The following is an 18,101-nucleotide window of genomic DNA, read 5'->3' as shown; positions in this document are numbered from 1 at the left end:
CGCTGGGCTCGCACCTGATTGGCTGACCGCAGAACAAATGAAGGCTTAATTGTATGTGCGTTGCTCACCGCTGTTCATCTGAAGCCCCACCCCTTCACTGCCATGTGTTTGTTAGTTTAGCAGGGTGCGATCGCTCAGACCCGCCCATTCTCCTAAACACACCAATCTTGTTTTAATATATATCGGGTAGGCGGAGCAGGCACGCCTCTAGCTGAAGCCGGCCCCGCCCCTGTAGTCCTATCTCCTACCTTTTGTTGTATTCAAATATATTGTAATTATCACCTGATGTACTGATAATAGGATGATATGCGGGTGTCCTTCTATCCCTTATTAAAGATGGCCGCTCCCTCTTCCTAATCCCTCCAGCCACCTATCGTGTAGTTGTACAATTAATCTGGGCTCACACTGTTATATTACACGGAGCGCAGACACACTGAACCGCTCCTGTGGGCGGCTCTCTGTATACTGATCGCTCTCTGAGCTCAGCGCTCTTATAACGGCTCTGCACCTCTGTGACGTCACTTGTTTACCGCATTCCATCTACAGGCTCCGCCCCTCCGTGACGTCGATCTTTTACCACATTCCATCTAGAGGCTCCGCCCCTCTGTGACGTCGATCTTTTACCACATTCCAGTTAGAGGTTCCCAGGGGCGGGGCGGGGTGGAAATTTCCCCCCAGGCTGCCACAATTTACATGCAAAACGGCCGGAGGCCGCCAGCTAATTTTTTCTTCTATGAGGAAGTTGGGCCAGGGGCACGGCCGCACGCTGTGGCATTGAGTGCGGACTGAACTCCCTGCACTACAGAGTACCGCTGCTGGGGGGAGGGAGGGAGTGGGCGGGGGGAGTGCAGGTGAAAACAGCCCGCCTAGTTGTCTTCTCATCTCCCGTGTGACTCCTCCTTCCCCCCGCCCCCCGCCGCTGCTTTTATCCAGAAGGTAGAAGACAAAACATCCAAGCAGAGAGTTTGTCCAACTTTTCAAGTTAAATCGCCTGTGATTGGTTGCTAGGGGCGGTCCTAGCAACCAATTATCTGTCTGTTGAATTGAAAGTTGGAAAACTCCTGTCCTCTGATCCAGCATGCCGCATCCTCTGTCTTCTACCTGCAGGTAAGAGAGGGGCAGTGACATGTTCTGTGTTGCAAGGAAAGAAGGTGGCTGTGGAGGAGATTGGTATACAAGGAGGGGGGGGCTGTGCGGAGGAGATTGGTATACAAGGAGGGGGGGGGCTGTGCGGAGGAGATTGGTATACAAGGAGGGGGGGCTGTGCGGAGGAGATTGGTATACAAGGAGGCGGGGGGGCTGTGCGGAGGAGATTGGTATACAAGGAGGAGGGGGGCTGTGTGGAGGAGATTGGTATACATGGAGGGGGGGCTGTGTGGAGGAGATTGGTATACAAGGAGGGGGGGGCTGTGTGGAGGAGATTGGTATACAAGGAGGGGGGGGGCTGTGCGGAGGAGATTGGTATACAAGGAGGGGGGGGGCTGTGCGGAGGAGATTGGTATACATGGAGGGGGGGGGGCTGTGTGGAGGAGATTGGTATACAAGGAGGGGGGGGCTGTGCGGAGGAGATTGGTATACAAGGAGGGGGGGGCTGTGTGGAGGAGATTGGTATACAAGGAGGGGGGGGGGGGGCTGTGCGGAGGAGATTGGTATACAAGGAGGGGGGGGGGGGCTGTGTGGAGGAGATTGGTATACAAGGAGGGGGGGCTGTGTGGAGGAGATTGGTATACAAGGAGGGGGGGGGCTGTGCGGAGGAGATTGGTATACAAGGAGGGGGGGGCTGTGTGGAGGAGATTGGTATACAAGGAGGGGGGGCTGTGCGGAGGAGATTGGTATACAAGGAGGGGGGGGGCTGTGTGGAGGAGATTGGTATACATGGAGGGGGGGGGGGGCTGTGCGGAGGAGATTGGTATACAAGGAGGGGGGGGCTGTGTGGAGGAGATTGGTATACAAGGGGGGGGGGCTGTGAGGAGGAGATTGGTATACAAGGAGGGGGGGGCTGTGTGGAGGAGATTGGTATACAAGGAGGGGGGGGGCTGTGTGGAGAGATTGGTATACAAGTGGAGGGGGGGGCTGTGTGGAGGAGATTGGTATACAAGGAGGGGGGGGCTGTGTGGAGGAGATTGGTATACAAGGAGGGGGGGGCTGTGCGGAGGAGATTGGTATACAAGGAGGGGGGGCTGTGCGGAGGAGATTGTATACAGAGGGGGGCTGTGTGGAGGAGATTGGTATACAGAGGAGGGGGGGGCTGTGTGGAGGAGATTGGTATACAAGGAGGGGGGGGCTGTGTGGAGGAGATTGGTATACAAGGAGGGGGGGCTGTGTGGAGGAGATTGGTATACAGGAGGGGGGGGCTGTGCGGAGGAGATTGGTATACAAGGAGGGGGGGGCTGTGCGGAGGAGATTGGTATACAAGGAGGGGGGGCTGTGTGGAGGAGATTGGTATACAAGGAGGGGGGGGGCTGTGCGGAGGAGATTGGTATACAAGGAGGGGGGGGCTGTGCGGAGGAGATTGGTATACAAGGAGGGGGGGGCTGTGCGGAGGAGATTGGTATACAAGGAGGGGGGGGCTGTGCGGAGGAGATTGGTATACAAGGAGGGGGGGGGCTGTGCGGAGGAGATTGGTATACAAGGAGGGGGGCTGTGCGGAGGAGACTGGTATACAGGAGAGGGGGAGCTGTGCGGAGGAGATTGGTATACATGGAGGGGGGGGCTGTGCGGAGGAGATTGGTATACATGGAGGGGGGGCTGTGCGGAGGAGATTGGTATACATGGAGGGGGGCTGTGTGGAGGAGACTGGTATACAAGGAGGGGGGGCTGTGCAGGGGGACTGAGGTGCAAAGAAAGGGGGATGCAAGGAAGGGGGGCTGAGGACACTGATGTAAAGGGGGAAGGTCTGTGATGTAAATTGGGGGACTTGAATGGATAGAGGTATGTGATGTAAAGATGGCACTGTATTGTAAAGGGGTGCTGTATTGCCACTATTTTTCTTCAGGACGGGTCCAGAGACACAGGTGGAGACCACGGCTGAAGAAATAGGTGGAAAGGTTGCCGCAAAAAAACTCCTCCCCTGCCACCTCCACCGAATACATGGGCGAGGCAAAGGGGGTGGAGTCAGGGGCAGCAACATGAGGTTTCGCCTAGGGCAGAGATCTCCAAACTTTTCAAAGGAACACTTTATTGTCCTTTAGACTTTAGGAGGGCCGGATTGTGGCCAGCAGGGCAGAAAATGTCATGGGCCCAGCATCAGTGAGAATAAATATGGCCTCAGGGTTGGTGGACCATAGGAGGAGTATTCCCCCCCTATTAGTAGAAGGAATAGTATTCCATCATTGGTATCGGTGGAGGATATAGTGCCCCAATGGTTGGTGTCAGTGGAAGGAATTGTGCCCCAAGGGCCACATAAAGGCTAGCAAAGGGCCACATCTGGCCCTCGGGCTGCAGTTTGGAGACAAGCCAAGGCTAACGCTGCGCAGTACGCTAAAACAAAGAGGTATGGAGGTTCAGCTGCCAGCATCTAAAGTCACAATACAGACTCCACAGATAATTAAAATAAAAAATGCAGCGCTAGAAGAGTAGCATAAAATAATAACAGAAAATCAAGCAGTGATAGAACTAATAAACGTCCAATATCACAAGTCCATATATTGAAGAATGGATATACTGTAGTAGCCAACATCTGTGCAGATAAAAGGGCTATAAGTGAAGATGGGGTGATATTCCTCCACACCAGAGAGAATCTCGTTCCACAAACAGTGAGAGTAAGTAATCCTGCTTACCAGTTATCCGTGACCACAGATAAAAGTGGTCTCACCAAGCGTAGGGAAATGGTTCTCCCCAGAAACCTCATAGGCTCTCTTCAATTCTCACCAATCACTCGATACTCCTCTGCTGCCAGAGGAGGAATATTACCCTATCTTCACCTATAGCCCTTTTATCTGCGCGGAGCACGGATGTTGGCTACTATACCCATTCTTCAATATATGGACTTGAGATATTGGACTTTTATTAGTTCTATCATTGCTTGATATTCTTTTATTTTATGCTACTGTTCTAGCGCTGAATTTTTAAATTTTACTGTAGTTTGGAGATCCCTGGCCTAGGGTGTCAAAAATCCTTACACCAGCCCTGATTTTGGGAGTTGTAGTCCACGCACGCTCTCGTTGGTGGAAAACTGAGAGCAGGGAAACGCAGCCAGGAAACTACAACTCCCAGATCTTGGAGGGAGGCAGCAGGGCACGCCAGGGAGGCAGCACCCACATGACTGGCTCGGGCCTGCATGTTTAGTTGACCCCCAGTACAGGAGCATCACATCCCCAGGACTGGAAAAGGCCATGCAAGGACCTGCTGAACTAGCGCGGGCAGCTGCCATCACTGTGGTGAGAGACCCTGACACCCGCAGCTGAACCCCACATCCCATCCCCCCCTCATACACCCCATTTACCCTGCCCCAGGCCAGTGCCCACCCAGTAACCTCAAAATAGCCATTAACACTGTGGGTCCTGCTGGGAGCTGTGATCCTGCCTGGGTGCTGGCATGGCCAGCAGGATCAACAGGCCATGGTAGCTTTCAGCAGGATCCACAGACCAGCAGCCAGCAGGACCCACAGGTCCGTGGGCAGCTCCCAGCATGACACACAGCGCCTGCTGGCTGCTGACCTTTGGGTCCTGCTGGCCACTGACCTTTGGGTCCTGCTGGCCGCTGGCTTGTGGGTCCTGCTGGCCGCTGGCTTGTGGGTCCTGCTGGCCGCTGGCTTGTGGGTCCTGCTGGCCGCTGGCTTGTGGGTCCTGCTGACCATGGCCTGTTGGGCCTGCTGGTCACTAGCCTAGGGTGAACAGACGTCTCTGGTCTTGGGAAAGTTCCCGGACTGAGGACACTGTGCCTGGACCAAGTCTGCCCCCGGTTTTGTCCCCCAATTTGCAAGACCAATCCGGGATGGGTGCACTGCAAGCTGGGACAGTGGGGAGGGTGCCCAGGGCCCACCCTTCCAAGGGTCCTGCTGGGCCCAGCACCACCAGATCACACAGCGAGGATCTCTCACTTACCTGGCGGCCGCTGTCATACAAAGTCCCTCCTCCTGGCTGGCTCCTATGATAGACAGCACACTGGTGACGTCTATCATAGGAGCCGGTCCAGGAGGCAGGACTTCATATGGCAGTGGCTGTGCCGGGTAAGCGGGAGATCTCCGCTGTGTGTAATCCCGTTGACTCTTCTCTCTAATCCCCATGCACTGAACAGACTGCATTGATGGGCACTGGCGAGGCTGCATTGATGGGCACTGGCGATGGTGAGCTGATTCGGTGGTTTAATGGGCCACTTGACAGGACCTGCCCACCCAGGCCTAAGGCTGTCAGCCCTCCCCTGGAGGCTCCGCCCCTCGCCGTATGTATAATATAATCACCGCCCTTTATAGTATAACACAATGATCTGGGTGTGATATTAATTTGTCCCGCGCTTTGGTTTCCCTTCAACCCTTATAATAAATGGCCGACATAGCTTCAGAAGTGTCCGCCTTTCCTCTGGTAGCCCGTCTCCTCCCTTGTCTCCTCCCCCATCTCCGCCCTCGTCCTCCTCCCTCCTAGCGGTTACAGGGCACGTGGCTCTATAAACATTAGATTGGGTGGGCGTGCTTTGCTTCCACAGCTCCTCCTCCGTCTCCTCCCTCCCAGTGGTTACATTTATCTGGGCTCACACTGTTTTATATAACACGGAGCGCAGACACACTGAACCGCTCCTGTGGGCGGCTCTCTGTATACTGATCGCTCTCTGAGCTCAGCGCGCTTATAACGGCTCTGCAACTCTGTGACGTCACTTGTTTACCACATTCCAGCTAGAGGCTCCGCCCCTCTGTGACGTCGCTCTTTTACCACATTCCATCTAAAGGCCCCGCCCCTCGCCGGAGTTGGCTCCGCCCTCAATCCTATCATCTGTGTGTGTGGGAAATTTAAACATAATGTATAATATAATCACCGCCTGGTATAATATAATACAATGATCTGGGTGTGATATTTATTTGCCACCCGCTTTGGTTTCCCTTCATCTCTTATAATAAATGGCTTCAGAAGTGTCCACCTTTTCTCTGGGAATCCTCTAGTAGCCCGTCTCCTCCCTTGTCTCCTCCCTCCTGGCGGTTACAGGGCACGTGGCTCTATAAACATTAGATTGGTGGGCGTGTTTTGTTTCCCAGGCTCCTCCCCCCACCCTCTCCTCCTGGTAGGAAGAAGTGATCATGGCTGCGGCTGACGGGACGATTCTCTGTATCCCATCGCCGTCCTCAATGATGAGCTGCGGAATGAGGAGCCATGATACTATTACCACCGCCGGCTGGGGGCAGTGCAGGCCTCAGGAGGGGCCCCTCAGTGTCTGTATAGGGAGCCTTACCCTGAGGGGGAGACCTTCACCTTCTATTCCTGAAGAGGAGGGGCCCCTCATAGTGTAACATTGGTGGGGGGCCCTTACTATGCAGGCCTGAGGTGGAGGGGCCCCTTAGTGTCTGTATAGGGGCCCTTACCCTGAGGGGGAGTCCTTCACCTTCTATTCCTAAAGAGGGGGGGCCCTCATAGTGTAACATTGGTGGGGGGCCCTTACTATGCAGGCCTGAGGTGGAGGGGCCCCTCATAGTGTCAGTATGGAGGAGGAGGGGCCCTTACCTTGTATGATGACAGTGTATTGGCCCCTGACCATCAATGGGGCCCTCACTCCGCAGACATGAAGTGGAGGGGCCCTACAGAAGTTAATTTGAGGGGCTCTTACCCTGTCAGACAAAAGAAGGGGACTTTGGCAATAAAAGGGGTTCTGAGTTGGGGGGTCCCTCACAGTGTTGGTATGGGGGGCCCTTACCTTGTAGGATTAAAAAGTCAGGGGGTCCCTGGCAGTGTCAGTATGAGGGTGGAGGGGCCCCTCACAGTGGTTATTTTGAGGGGGGCTGTAGGACAGAGGAGGTGGAGGGGCCCCTCACAGTGGTTATTTTGAGGGGGTCTGTAGGACAAAAGAGGAGGGGGTGGAGGGGCCCCTCACAGTTCTTAGGCCCTGTTCTGGAGGTTTAAGCAGTAAGGGCCCCTGATAGTGCACAGTAAGGGGAGCCTTTACCATGTATGCCTGAGGAGGGGCCCCTGAAAGCATGCTCTGAGCACCCCCCCCAATGATGAATACTATCAGGGGCCCCTTTGTATCAGGCTTGAAGTGTACGGCCCCCATGCTATCTGGGAGGACGTTACCCTTTAAGCCTGAGAACGAGGGGCCCCTGATAGTAAGCAGGGTCGGGGCCATTTTTTTCTTTTTAAGATTTGGGTAATGTTTTAAAAATGTCACTTCCTGTCCCAGAGACACAACAGGAAGTGAGAGGAATCTCTCCTCCCATTAATTGTCACCAGAACGGGTGTCCCCCATTAAAAGATTTCCCTTCGCTTCCTGCTGTGGTGACAACGCTACCATTTTGGATTTCTCCCCTCGTTGTCTTTCAGTGATCACCGGGACTAATAAAGGGGGGAGTTTCCCCAATGAATTCCTACAGCAATAAAAGCCTGACAGAGGGTCTAATCCTCCCCCAGTCTATACAAAACTAAAAGGTTTTTCCTTAGAGTTGTGTTCCTGGACTTTTTATTTTCATTCAGCCCTGTAGATCCAGTCTGGGAGCAACTTCCAATGTATGACACAGAGGTGTCTTCTACCTCTATGAGATTTACATTGTTTGTAACCCAAAAAAAAGAGGATTCTGTTCCCTTAAAGTATGAATAACAGCACAGAGCTTTGCTGTGTAAATTGGACCCTTCTATCCCCTAAAATACCTGGCTGATCCCCATGCAGGTGGTGTCCTGGCCTGGATCCAAACATCAATGGTTCAAGACTTGAGTTACTATGCTGCCCATTGGCTCCATTTTTGGTGCTGCACCAAAAAGATCTAGAGGAAGCAAAGTGTTCCTTGCAGGGCTTCTTTTCAGCGAGAATGCAGTTCCGGAACACCCAACACTGAATGCATCTAATAGCAGGGGGTGTTGGGGTGTGCATTGATGCTGCCTGCTGGGGGTCTGTTGTTTTAAGGTGTATTTTGTTTCAGGGTATCTGTTGTTGCTTAATGGCTATTGTTGCTGGCTGTAGGGGATCTATTTTACTGCTTTTAATGTTATCCTTAAAAAATTCCATACGATCTACCTAGCAAAATTTATAAATGGTTCTGTTTTCTTTAAATGGGGTGGTACTGGGAGGTGGGTAGGCGGTGGAACCATGGAACCATGGAACGGCCCTTGGAGGTGGGTGGGGGTTGGAACCATGGAACGGCCCTTGGAGGTGGGTGGGGGTTGGAACCATGGAACGGCCCTTGGAGGTGGGTGGGGGTTGGAACCATGGAACGGCCCTTGGAGGTGGGTGGGGGTTGGAACCATGGAACGGCCCTTGGAGGTGGGTGGGGGTTGGAACCATGGAACGGCCCTTGGAGGTGGGTGGGGGTTGGAACCATGGAACGGCCCTTGGAGGTGGGTGGGGGTTGGAACCATGGAACGGCCCTTGGAGGTGGGTGGAGGTTGGAACCATGGAACGGTCCTTGGAGGTGGATAGGGTGTGGAACCATGGAACGCTCCTTAAAGGTGGGTAGGGGGGTGGAATGGTCCTTGGAGGTGGGACCATGGAACGATTGGTAGGGGGTGGAACCATGGAACGGTCCTTGGAGGTGGGACCATGGAACGGTGGGTAGGGGGTGGAACCATGGAACGGTCCTTGGAGGTGGGTAGGGGGGTGGAACGGTTCTTGGAGGTGGGTAGAGGGTGGAACAGTTCTTGGAGGTGGGTAGGGGGGGGGTGGAGCGGTTCTTGGAGGTGGGACCATGGAACGATTGGTAGGGGGTGGAACGGTCCTTGGAGGTGGGACCATGGAACAGTGGGTGGAACTATGGAATGGTCCTTGGAGGTGGGTAGGGGGTGGAACGGTCCTTTGGAGGTGGGACCATGGAACGGTCCTTGGAGGTGGGTAGGGGGTGGAACTATGGAACGGTCCTTGGAGGTGGGACCATGGAATGGTGGGTAGGGGGGTGGAATGGTCCTTCGAGATGGAACGGTCCTTGGAGGTGGGTAGGGGGGTGGGACCACGGAACGGTCCTTGGAGGTGGGACCATGGAACATTCCTTGGAGGTGGGTAGGGGGTGGGACCACGGAACGGTCCTTGGAGGTGGGACCACGGAACGGTCCTTGGAGGTGGGTAGGGGGTGGGACCACGGAACGGTCCTTGGAGGTGGGTAGGGGGTGGGACCACGGAACGGTCCTTGGAGGTGGGTAGGGGGTGGGACCACGGAACGGTCCTTGGAGGTGGGACCACGGAACGGTCCTTGGAATGGGGTAGTGGGTGGAACCGAGGAACGGTCCTTGGAGGTGGGTAGGGGGTGGAACCACGGAATGGTCCTTGGAAGTGGGTAGGGGATGGAAACAAGTGGTGACTTGAAATAGGGGCGTACCTGCATCTATTCTCTGAGAAAAACAGCCCTGGTCCCCAGCAGTCACATTGGAGGTTCTGACGTTATTTCTTATTTGTCTGCAGCTCCGTCTGAACAGTATTAAGAAGTTCTCCACGATTGTTTTGTGTGTAGAAAGGACCTGCAGTGAGCTTCTGCCATTCCTGACAGGTAAGTGTGTCTTATGGGAGAAGAGAACCGACTTTCTTTTGCTTATAATGGAAAATGGCATTTACTGTTTACACCAATTCTGAAAGAGATGCTGTCTCTTGCCCATGCAGGAAAATGGGTCATATGATTCTCCATACCCAAAAGTGCCGGTTATTCTCTAAGGCTCCGTTCACGCTTGTACAACTCCAAAGTCACGTGACTTTGGGGTGCAACTTGGATGTGACTTGTCGTCCCTCTGCAGATGCAGACCCACGTTTGCACCATTGTTGCTTGTAGAACATTCAGGTACGACTTTCATGCAACTTTTAAGGGTTAACCTTGAAGTCTATGGCCCTCATGCATGCAAGTCGGACCAAAGTAGTGGATGAACTACTTTGAAGTCGCTGTGACTTTAAAGCTGAGTTTCACTCAAAAGTGGAACTTCCGCTTATGTGTCCCGTCCCCAGTGTCACATTTGGCACCTTTCAGTGGGGAGGGGGGAACGGGTACGTGTTTTTTGACAGGTACTGTGTCCCCCCCCCCCCCCCCATGGCCCCATCTCCCGGAAGTTCGGCCCCTTCCTGCGCCGCTGGACCATTTAGAAAGCGCAGCATGCTTTGCACAGTGGGGAACCGGCTGTGAAGCCAAAAAGGCTTCACTGCTGGGTTCCCTTAACAGGAATGGCGGCAGCTGCACCCGACAGCTGATCCGAAGATTGGCCAGGGTGCCGTCATTGAGGGCTTCCTGGACAGGTAAGTGTCCATATATTAAAAGTCAGCAGCTGTAATTTTTTTTGTGGGGGGGGGGCTGGACCTCCTCTTTTTAAGTTGCTCATATATGAATCGTTAATATTGGAAAACATTGGCTACGACTCAGTCGCATGACAAATTGCACAAATGTGAAAGGCTGTAAAGGAGCGGAGTGCAGGAAAAGGGAGTATGGGGGGGGGGGGGGGGGTCAGGGGAGGCCTTTCCCAGAACGTTGTCCCTTTTCCCTGCATGGTCAAGTTGACAGTCTCTTTAACAACTTTCCCCCTGGAAGATTTACCCCCCTTCATGACCAAGCCATTTATTGCGATACGGCACTGCGTTACTTTAACTGACAATTGCGCGGTCGTGCGGCACTGTACCCAAATAAAATTGATGTCCTTTTTTTTTCCCACAAATAGAGCTTTCTTTTGGTGGTATTTGATCGCCTCTGCAGTTTTAATGTTTTGCGCTATAAACAGAAAAAAAGTGACAATTTTAAAAAAAAAAATTATATATATATATATATATATATATATATATATATATATATATATATATATATATATATATATATAATTTTTTTTTTTTTCTGCTATAAAACATAGCCAATAAAAAAAAATCCCAATAAGCGTATATTGCTTGGTTTGTGCAAAGGTTCTAGCGTCTACAAACTATGGGATTTTTTTTTTTTTTACTAGTAATGGCGGTGATCAGCGACTTGCAGGACTGCAATATTGCGGTGGACAGTCAGGACATTAACTGACACTTTTGACACTTATTGGGGACCAGTGACACTAATACAGTGATCAGTGCTAAAAATATGCACTGTCACTGTACTGACACTGGGTGGGAAGGGGTTAAACATTGAGGGCGATGAAAACCCGGTGTGCCTAGCCTGTGTTTTCCAACAGTGTGGGATGTGCTTTTACTAGGGGAAGTCATGGATCCATGTTCCTGCTTTGCGGGAATACCGGATCCATGCTTTCCTACTGAAAGGACAGCGATTCCGTTTTGTTTACATAGGCAGATCGCCGTTCTGCCTGTGTACTGAACGATCAGCGGGTGCCAGCGAAAACCGGGTCTATGGGAGCCGCTGATCAGCTCCTGCTGTGTAGAATCACAGCGGGAGCAAGCCACAGGCGGCGGGCATTTGTGCCCAATACAGAAGTGTAGGATCACGTGTGTGTGTGTATATATGTGTAGATAGATAGATAGATACAGGTGATGCTGCGTAGCATGGCCACCCTGTTGCAGTAAAACTGCTATAGGGCGGTCGGCAAGTGGTTACTGTATATAGCATTTAAGTGTTCAGTAATTGTAAAAGGAAAGCTAGATGTAATTTAGTCCTTTTTAAGTTACCAGGAGGCTTCAAGTTACAGAAGAAGGCTGGTTAGCATAGAGGTATAAGGTCAGAGAAGGGTAACTTGTAGAAATAAGGATCCTCAAAAAAAGGACAATCTACACATGACAAGGCAGTAATATTGGTGCTGGGGTGTTTATATTCCCTGTTAGTTGAGATTTGGAGTGTTCTCCTTGCTGGAGAGGAAGCTGTAAATGAGAACCTGCAGTGTGAGGATCTCCCTGCTTCATTCATTTTGTGGATATACGTTTTCCTGCTTCCTTTTGAATATTCCCTACCAGTCATTGGAGGCAACACTGACATATGGGAGCAAAACCCTAATCTCTACAATGATGGCTGCCCCGGCACAAAGATACAGTGCAGTAAAAGGCATTATATGGTAGTAGTGTGGAAAAAGATTAGCTTCAGAAATGGTACAGGTAACACTGGAGACTGTTACTTTAAATATGGGGGGTTGGAGAGTGCAAAAACCTGGTTCAACTCTGCATAGTAACCAATCGGCTTCCTTTTGTTTGTTTTTTTGTTTAAACTTAATTGAACAAGCTGAAGTTAGAAGCTTATTGGCTGCCATGCACAGCTGCACCAGATTTTGCAGTTTTAGTAAATCAACCCCAATATAATAAAAATTGTTACTAACATATTGATGAACTGTGGAGGGGTTTAAATGAGAGGGACGGGCAAAGATCTTCTGGCCATACTTCTGTGAGCTCCTGAAAGGCAGAGCACAGAGCCTTGACTGACATTCCTTTGTCTTGCAGATACGATCTATGATGAAGATGAAGTGCTGCTGGCTTTGGCTGATAAATTGGGGTCCTTTACTTCACTGGTTGGGGGACCAGAGTATGTACACTGCTTACTGATAGGTGTCCCTAAATCTACTGCCCTTATTTCTGATTTATAAGACCTTTTCATCTATATCCCAACCCAACCAGCCACGTACAGCCCTCAGCAGTCTATAGTGGGAACATTGATTAGGGTAATCATATTGATCTCTACTAGCCTCATGTAACGTGTTCCCAGCTTCAAATTTGTCTTCTACAGCATCTTCCCCACCTCCATTTCCTCTGTTAGGTCTGCAGTCTCTGGCAGTCCCCTTTTGGCATTATATACAGTATCTCACAAAAGTGAGTACACCCCTCACATGTTTGTAACTATTTTATTCTATCTTTTCATGTGACAACACTGAAGAAATGACACTTTGCTACAATGTAAAGTAGTGAGTGTACAGCTTGTATAACAGTGTAAATTTGTTGTCCCCTCAAAATAACTCAACACACAGCCATTAATGTCTAAACCGCTGGCAACAAAAGTGAGTACACCCCTAAGTGAAAATGTCCAAATTGCACCCAAAGTGTCAATATTTTGTGTGGCCACCATTATTTTCCAGCAATGCCTTAACCCTCTTGGGCATGGAGTTCACCAGAGCTTCACAGGTTGCCACTGGAGTCCTCTTCCACTTCTCCATGAGGACATCACAGAGCTGGTGGATGTTAGAGACCTTGCGCTCCTCCACCTTCCGTTTGAGGATGCCCCACAGATGTTCAATAGGGTTTAGGTCTGGAGACATGCTTGACCAGTCCATCACCTTTACCCTCAGCTTCTTTAGCAAGGCAGTGGTCTTCTTGGAGGTGTGTTGGGGGTCGTTATCATGTTGGAATACTGCCCTGCGGCCCAGTCTCTGAATGGAGGGATCATGCTCTGCTTCAGTATGTCACAGTACATGTTGGCATTCATGGTTCCCTCAATGAACTATAGTTCCACAGTGCTGGCCGCACTTCTGTAGCCCCAGACCATGACACTCCCACCACCATGCTATAGCAAGACACACTTGTCTTTGTACTCCTCACCTGGTTGCCACCACACACACTTGACCCCATCTGAACCAAATCTGAACCATTGAACCCATCTGAACCAAATACATTTACCCTTAGTCTGCTTGTCTTCAGCAAACTGTTTGCGGGCTTTCTTGTGCATCTTCTTTAGAAGAGGCTTCCATCTGGGACAACAGCCATGTAGACCAATTTAATGCAGTGTGCGGCATATGGTCTGAGCACTGACAGGCTGACCTCCCACCCATTCAATCTCTGCAGCAATGCTGGCAGCACTCATATGTCTATTTCCCAAAGACAACCTTCTGGATATGACGCTGAGCACGTGCGCTCAACTTCTTTGGTCGACCATGGTGAGGCCTGTTCTGAGTGGAACCTGTCCTGTTAAACTGATGTATGGTCTTGGTCACCGTGCTGCAGCTCAGTTTCAGGGTCTTGGCAATCTTCTTGTAGCCTAGGCCATCTTTATGTAGAGCAACCATTCTTTTTTTTCAGATCCTCAGCGTTTTTTGCCATGAGGTGCCATGTTGAACTTCCAGTGACCAGTATGAGAGAGTGAGAGTGATAACACCAAATTTAACACACCTGCTGCCCATTCACACCTGAGACCTTGTAACACTAATGAGTCACATGACACCGGGGAGGGGAAAATGGTTAATTGGGCCCGATTTGGACATTTTCACTTAGGGTTGGACTCACTTTTGTTGCCAGCAGTTTAGACATTAATGGCAGTGTGTTTTGCGTTATTTTGAGAGGACAGAAAATTTACAATGTTATACAAGCTGTACACTCACCACTTTACATTATAGCAAAGTGTCATTTCTTCAGTGATGTCACATGAAAAGATAGAATAAAATATTATTAAAAATGTGAGGGGTGTACTCACTTTTGTGAGATACTGTATATACACATGGACATGGTAGTGGCTTGGGGGTTCTGAACGAGGAAGGAGGGAGTCAAAAATCTTTCTCCTTTCACCGAGATTCTCTCTTCACTCCCCAATTCTCCACCTCTGAATCTGGGAGGGTGAATTCTGACACAGGTCGCCAGTGAAGTGCTGAGATCACAGCTTCATAAACTGGCCGTTTCTGTCAGTCTATCACAGCTTCTCTGTGTGCGGAGATGATCGGGGGAGAACGTGTCTCCCCCGACCATCTCTGTTTCATAAACCGTTAATGGACTGTGATCAGCGGTGATCCTTGGAATCACCACTGATCAGTTTCATAAATGGACACCTGTGTAGTATATAACTGTTATATATTGGCTACAGCACAAATAGACAGATCAAGGCCAAGACATTACTATAAGGTAAGTAGTATGTAACATTTGTCGTATGACAATATTGTAAAACAGTACCTGGGCATGATGTAATTTAATTATCTTTTGAATAATTATAGTTCAGCCGTGTATGAAAATAATAACAATATGTACACCTATGTCAAAGTACCATTGAAGAGATGACAAATGCAATAAAGAGAGTGTAAAATCAACAATCCGTATCTGCGTGGTTATTTATACCCAGCTCAGGGGAGTTGTGAATGAGGAAAAGGGTGGTCTCACACTAGACTGCCTTTTGGAAGAAGTCTGTTAAGACGAAACGTACATCAGGCAAGGCACAGGAAATAGTGGTGACGTCAGCACGCCCATGGAATGGTGTAGGACGGATTGTGTCTATTTCAATGCTTGTTTTTATCCTTGCTGCTGTAAATAGATGTTAAATAAATCCTCTTTGATCCTACTGGATGTTGTGCAATGAGATTGTTTTCTCATTGTTGTGTGGAATCATCTGGTTTGAGACTGTCCTGGATGAGCCCATGAGGTGCTTCCCAGCATTGCTATCTTAAAAGACGATTGGAGAAGGGAAAGCTAGCCCAAACGTGAGAGGTGAAGCTCACTAAGGCAGTTAATGACCTTCATAGAGCTGAGATTCTGGTAACAGGCTATGTGTGTTTGAACTGGAAGGGGAGTACTGGGTGTTAATTCACTGAAGTTGAAATAGGAGTCACCTGGCACTGGTTGGATCAATACTTAATTTTTTTTGACTACATTTTTATGTGAATAACACTTTCCTATCTTGTGCGCTATATTCTTGCATTCACATTGCATGATTATATTTGTTCTGTGGTGTTTGATTAATGTTATAATTATTGGTTTATACAACATTTATACACGTTTTGAGTTGTGTATTATACACATATGGCAGCACAACACTGTTCTTTTGGTCTCGCACTAGACCAGAGGAGATAGCCTGTCTCTGACCAATTGGGGGCTAGGTATGGAGAGCCTAGCTAATTGGCCCAGAGTTTGGTCATTTTTCCAGGGCCACCCCTATGTTGATTTACCAGTTTTTCATGAAGTAGAATATCATTAAAAGCTTTCACCCACAAGGCATGGGAAGGAGGGGTTAAAAAATAAACAGGTAGTGGCAACATAAGTAGGAGTGTAGAATTCCTCATCCAACCACCCCAGCGGACATGTCTTGGGTACAAAGTAAGGTTGACTTCATAAAATTTGTTAATGGCATCCAGGACTGACGTCCAAGAAGTTACTGCTTCGATGGTATTATATTGCCTTCATGTCCTTCATGGTAAGCCGCTTCCAGAATGTCCCTCTCTTGATTATCCCATTCCCAAGTTTTTTTATAACCATTTCAAAAAGTTAATTACACATACTATTTGTACATTTTTGACTAGAAAAACATTGAAAAATTTGAAACCAAACAATTGACATTCCCTGGCAGGTCAGGAAAGGGGATGAGGACGAGCGAGCGCCCCCCCCCCCCCCCCTCCTGAACTGTACCAGGCCGCATGCCCTCAACATGAGGCGGGGGGGGGGGGGTTGATGAGGACAAGGGCCTCTTCCCGACAACCCTGGCCGTTTGGTTGTCGGGGTCTGCGGGCAGGGGGCCTATTGGAATCTGGAAGCCCCCAGCCCCCAACCTATGTGAATGAGTATCGGGTACATTGTACCCCTACCCATTCACCTAAAAGTTTAAAAAAATAAAATGCAGTACACAGGTTTTTAAAGTAATTTATTAAGGCAACACTGGCATTTCTTCTGATTTCTTCTCCCCTCTCCAGGTCTTCTCCTCTCTCCGCTGATGTCTTCTAGCCCTCTCCGGTTCTTCTCTCTCTGTCCGCTGTCTTCTGCCGGGTCTTCTCCACTGTCTTCTCGCTCTTTTTGTTCTTCTTCCGATGTTGACACGATCTCCCGGTATAATGCTGGGTCCGTCGTGTGCAATGACTTAGATTGGCATGGGGCGAGGCCACCTGCTGACATCATATGGAGGCCCCACCTCCTTGTGACGTCATTGTCCAGAGGCATGATGGGGGCGATGATGTAACAAGGGGAAGAACCGGAGAGGGAGGAGAACCGGCAGAGGGAGAAGATGTCACCAGAAGAGCCGGAGAGGGGAGAAGTCTGAAGAGATGCTGGAGCTGCCTTAATAAAAAAAACTTTAAAAACCTGTGTACTGTGTTTATTTCTAAAACTTTTTTATTTTTCTAGGTGAATGGGTAGGGGTACGATGTACCCCCATACTCATTTACATAGGGCGGGATCTGGGGGCCCCCTTGTTAAGGGGAGCTTCCAGATTCTGATAAGCCCCCACCTGCAGACCCCGACAACCAATGGCCAGGGTTGTCGGGAGGAGGTCCTTGTTCTCATCAACATGGGGACAAGGTGTTTTGGGGGGTAGAGGGGCGCCTGCCCCCCCCACCCCAAAGCACCCACCCTCCCATGTTGAGGGCATGCGGCCTGATACAGTTCAGGAGGGGGGCCGCTCGTTCATCCCCACCCCCTTTCCTGACCTGCCGGGCTGCGTGCTCGGATAAGGGTCTAGTATGAATTTTGGGGTTTCCCTTAAAATCCATACCAAACCAAGAGGTCTGTTATGCTCTTGGAGGGGGAACCCATGCCATTTTTTTTTTGTTTTTTTTGTTTTTTTAAATTTGGCGTGGAGTTCCCCCTAAAGATTCATACCAGACACAAAGTGCGCCTGGCATTGTCGGGATTAAAGTCAGATCCCCGTTCATTGAAGTCGGACAGATGTCGGACTTCAAGTCGCAGGGCAAAGTCAGATCCACAGTCATACGACTGTCATGTCGCACCAGTGTGAACCCGGCCTTAAGCAGTGTGTTTATTTCTATAGCTAACATTGTTATTATATCCTCACCATTAACCTCATCAAAGCTTTGATAGACTAGCTGATTATAGGAATAGACAAGATTATACATATTTATAATAAAGAGGGGAGATCCAAACCACCCCAAATTTATTTCATCATGTAAAAATTACAATCAAACCAAGTAAACAAAAATCAAAGATGAGAGGACTCGAACAAATCTTTTTCTCTCGACTAAGATTGACTTAGAAGCTACTGTTTCACTCTTTTTTCTCATGCAACTTACAGTGGGGCAAAAAAGTATTTAGTCAGCCACCAATTGTGCAAGTTCTCCCACTTAAAAAGATGAGAGAGGCCTGTAATTGTCATCATAGGTATACCTCAACTATGAGAGACAAAATGTGGAAACAAATCCAGACAATCACATTGTCTGATATTAGAAAGAATTTAT

At 49.7% G+C, this 18,101-nt stretch overlaps 1 long non-coding RNA gene across 1 annotated transcript; it reads left to right on the top strand.

Moving 5' to 3' along the window:
* Positions 1 to 404: 404 nt before the first annotated feature.
* Positions 405 to 14,282, top strand: LOC141106445 (uncharacterized). The gene is made up of 3 exons (XR_012235717.1): positions 405 to 1,107; positions 9,526 to 9,610; positions 12,457 to 14,282. It is a non-coding gene; the product is annotated as an uncharacterized lncRNA (long non-coding RNA).
* Positions 14,283 to 18,101: the final 3,819 nt, after the last annotated feature.

This window comes from Aquarana catesbeiana, linkage group LG08, assembly GCF_042186555.1.
Source record: "Aquarana catesbeiana isolate 2022-GZ linkage group LG08, ASM4218655v1, whole genome shotgun sequence".
In the NCBI taxonomy this organism is placed as follows: Eukaryota; Metazoa; Chordata; class Amphibia; order Anura; family Ranidae; genus Aquarana; species Aquarana catesbeiana.
This window is presented reverse-complemented; position numbering and strand designations above follow the sequence as displayed.